The sequence below is a fragment of the Lactuca virosa genome, chromosome 4 (assembly GCF_052849685.1).
Source record: "Lactuca virosa cultivar CGN04683 chromosome 4, Lactuca_virosa_CGN04683_v6, whole genome shotgun sequence".
Taxonomy (NCBI): Eukaryota; Viridiplantae; Streptophyta; class Magnoliopsida; order Asterales; family Asteraceae; genus Lactuca; species Lactuca virosa.
In genome coordinates this window covers 295,705,243-295,709,509 of record NC_136429.1, presented here as the reverse complement: position 1 = coordinate 295,709,509, position 4,267 = coordinate 295,705,243, and the positions used below count along the sequence as shown (strand labels likewise).

Below are 4,267 nucleotides of genomic sequence, written 5' to 3'. Positions count from 1 at the left end.
ACTCGGCGAGTAGGGACGTCTACTTTATGAGTATGCACGAATGTTCGCGAAGTAAAACACAAAGTCCTTACCGTACACAGATTCTTCAAGGGGACTCGGCGAGTCGGTTTGCTACTCGATGAGTAGCCTCTGTTTTCTGAAAACTATAAATAGAGGTGAATTCCGAGTCCAAAACTCTCTCTGACTTTTTGGAAGATTACTTGGCTGCTAAGGAGACTTCTGGAGATCTGAGAAACGTGAGAAGAACCCTAATCCTCAATTCTAAGAAGATTAAGGCAACATAAGTCTACTTTTCCATTTATCTTTGAATAGAACCATGTTTGGATTGATTGAATTCGTTTTTAGGTTTTTATCTACTGTAATTATGAACTAATTTCGTTAGTTTCTGTTTAGGGTAGATAAGTTTTTATTTGCTGTAATTATGAACTAATTTCGTTGTTAAAGACCATTATGCATTAACCACAACTATTTTTTGTTAATTGCTAAGTAATTAAGCTGTATGAACATCTCTTAATTGCTTATCTCATGTGATTTATGTGAACACATTGTTATGTGCCTAGGAATAGTGAATGTGAAACTAGGATTAACTAGAGAATGGGTAAATTAGTGTGTGAGCTTGTTTGATGAACCATTAACAAGAGGTTAATTGAATTACTAATTTAATTAGCTAATTACAAGTCTTATTTAATCCGAATAATTAAACTAGGAAGTTCATTAGTTTAGTCATTTGATCACTGCTTAAATTAATTTGTTTTCTAAGGATTGGTAATAGCGGATGTGAATCTAATCACTTTAGTCGGTAACCAATAACAATTAATCCATTGCATTGCCATAAAATTAACCATAGGAGTAAATGAATCGAACCTAAACAGAAATCCTTTTGATTATTGAATTTAGTTGATTTTTACTTGCTTTTAGCTGTTAGTTAAGTGTTAGTTAAGTTTTAGTTAAGTTTCTAGTCTTGCGAAACTAGAGAAAACCCTTCCATTTTACTAAATTGTTTTAGATAATTCTAGTAGTTAGATTAATTTCCACTCCCTGAGTTCGATACCCTACTTGCTAATTTATACCACTAATTGACAGGTCCACTGCCTTTTGTGTATCAAATTCATAATTAAAAGTAGGATAAAACTAGTGCATTTTTATACACATCAAGTTTTTGGCGCCGTTACCCGGGAACGGTTCAAAAATTAATTCTAAATTCTAGTGTTATCGATCCTTTATGTGAGATTTATCTTACACAAAGTTACTGCTTTAGTAATTTAGTTATTAGGATAAGTTTTTAGTTTTTCTGTTTTTTTAGAGTTCTTGTTTAATTTTTGTTCTGTTTTAGCCTGGAACTCGTCGAGTGCAGTCAAAGCCACTCGACGAGTCCATCGCTGAATACATAGTTTCGTTTTTATTTTATTTTTGTTCTTTTTACGCGTGTTTCTTGCTTTGGTTGCAGGTATTACATGACCCGAGGATCCAACACAACTTTTGTTCCTCCATTTGAAGACCCGGAATCCGCACTTAGGAAAAACAAGGATAAAGTACTTGAAGACACTAACCCGCCAAAGAAATCACCGTTCAAGGACCTCAAATAAGTCTTTGGAAAGAAAAAGAACAAGAAATCAGGTGAGTCTAGCAGTCAAAAGCGCGAAGGAAGCAACCTTGGAAATCTTGGAGACGATACATTGCACAAAGAAACCGAATTAGAGTACGAGTACAATTCAGAATACGAAGAAGGAAGCGACATAGAGGGCGAACTAGCTGCCAACATGGCTAACATCGATGAAGTTCCCATGGGTGAATGGAAGAAAAGGATGCGTGACGACACCAGCCCGGGACTTGTGCAACCCACAATTCCCGCAACTGCCACCTTTGAACTTAAGGGCCACATACTTGCTCAACTTAAAGAAATCCCATTCTACGAGAAGGATCATGAAGACGCATACAAGCACATAGACGAGGTCAACGATATAGTCGATTACTTTAATGTCCCCAATGTGGCTCGCGACACTGTTTTACTTCGTATGCTACCAGTCACATTCAAGGGAGCCGCGAAAGATTGGCTGAAATCACTCCCTCCAGGATCCATCACTACTTGGGCTAAAATGAAAGAATAATTTATAGACCAATTTTGCCATCCCTCAAAGATAGCCAAACTGAAGAAATCCATTGCCAATTTTGAAGAACAAGCTGGAGAGTCACTTTATGAAGCTTGGGAAAGATACAAGGGTTTACTAAGAAGTTTCCCACATCATGATCTAAACAGCCAACAAGAAGTCTCCATTTTCTATGATGGAGTAAATGTGACAACCAGACAACTCCTTGACTCGCAAGGACCACTCACAAAGAAACCACCCCCAGTGATAAAGGCTCTAATTAAAGAATTCTCTAAACACTCTAGAGAATATCACAACCCAAGGAATGACTTAACTCGTGGGGTGGTGAATTTTATTACCGATGACATGGCGGCAATGATGGCAAAATTGGAAAGCATGGATCGAAGAATGACTAAGATGGACCAATCTATCCATGCCATTAGAGTGGGATGTGAAAAATGTAGAGGGCCCCACCTTACTAAAGATTGTGACCTTGATGAAAATGGGAACCGGAAAGTGCAAGTGTGCTATTCAAGTGGTGATAGGTATGATGACAATTGGCGAAAACCCAAGAAAGAATGGCTACCATATGAAGAGTATAAAAAGACAAGGGAGGAAAAATATAACCAAAAAGATGAAGGCTTTTATCAAAAGGAGGAACCGATTTATGAAAAGAAATCAGATTTGGAAGACATGCTTACAAAATTCGTAGCCGCGTCCGAGAAAAGACATAGTGATACCGATGCTGCAATCAAAGATCAACAAAATATGTTGAGAGAACACCAAATTATGATGAAAGATTAACAAGATCTGCTTAGAAATCAGCAAGCATCCATTCTCAACATAGAAAAGAAGCTGGGCCAACTTGCACAACAAGTGAACGAGAGACGACCGGGTGGACTTCCTAGTAATACCGAAAGTAATCCAAAAGGTGCACATATAAATATCGTGACGACTAGGAGTGGGAAGATTATAACTCCTCTGGCCCCTATTCAGCAAGAAGATCCTAACCTGGTGCAAGAGGGGGAAGCAGAAAATGAAGAATTACAAATTCCCGATCCGACTCGCCGAGTTGACCTTACGGACTCGACGAGTCCCCCACCTGAACAGAAAAGAAACCCTCTTGTGAAGCCATATCAGCCTCCACTGCCATATCCAGCTGGAGCTAGACAAGAAAAGACTGAAGATGAATACCAGAAGTTTCTGGAACACATAAAGGCTCTTTAAATTAATATGCCATTCATAGAGGCGGTTGCACAAATGCCCAAATACGCAAAATTTCTCAAGGAGCTTCTAACGAATAAAAAAAGATGGAAGAAGTGAAGAAAGTGGTCCTAAATGAGAACTGTTCAGCTGCCATGTTGAATAAGCTACCTAAGAAGAAGGGTGATCCAGGAAGCATAACCTTGCCTTGTCAATTCGGGAACTTAGCTACCATTTATGCATTGGCAGATTCGGGGGCAAGTGTAAATCTCATGTCGTACTCATTCTTCAAGAAGTTAGATCTTCCGGAGCCAAGGCCCATTCGGATGGCAATTCACCTAGCAAATAAGACGGTCACATTCCCAAGGGGAATATGCGAAGATCTATTGGTGAAGGTTGATAAGTTCGTTTTCCCCGCGGACTTCATAGTATTAGACATGGAAGCAGACCCTCAAGTCCCAATCATACTTGGAAGACCTTTCCTAAACACCGCAAGTGCCATAGTTGACATGCGAGATTCTAAACTTACTCTTCGGGTGGGAGACGAATCAGTCACTTTTGGGGTTGATCAAGCCATGAAGCATTCAAGGAATAGCGATGACACAGCATTTTCGGTTGATATGTTGGAAGAGTTAATGGAGGAATGGAATGAAGATGAGCAAAACAAGTCCACCGTCATCCTTGAAGAAGAATTTGATGCTGAAAGAGACCTGCTGGAGATAGAGAGATTGCTCAAGGAAGCTGAATATAATGACCTGATCAGAAGTACAGAATACCCGACTCGCCGAGTAGCCTCACCCGACTCGACGAGTCCATTCGAAGAAGCCCGATCAATCGCGAATTTTACCCAGGACTTGACGAGTCCCCTCACTGGACTCAACGTGTTCAGCATTCAGAACATGAAATTTGAGCTTAAAGCACTACCAGATCACTTGGAGTACGCATTTCTTGAAGATGGCCAACAAAAACCTGTAATT

The 4,267-nt window shown here is 39.6% G+C and overlaps 1 non-coding gene across 1 annotated transcript; it reads right to left on the bottom strand.

The window, feature by feature from the left end:
- Window positions 1–2,144: 2,144 nt before the first annotated feature.
- Window positions 2,145–2,251, bottom strand: LOC145110439 (small nucleolar RNA R71). The gene has a single exon (XR_013709816.1). It is a non-coding gene; the product is annotated as a small nucleolar RNA R71 (small nucleolar RNA).
- Window positions 2,252–4,267: the final 2,016 nt, after the last annotated feature.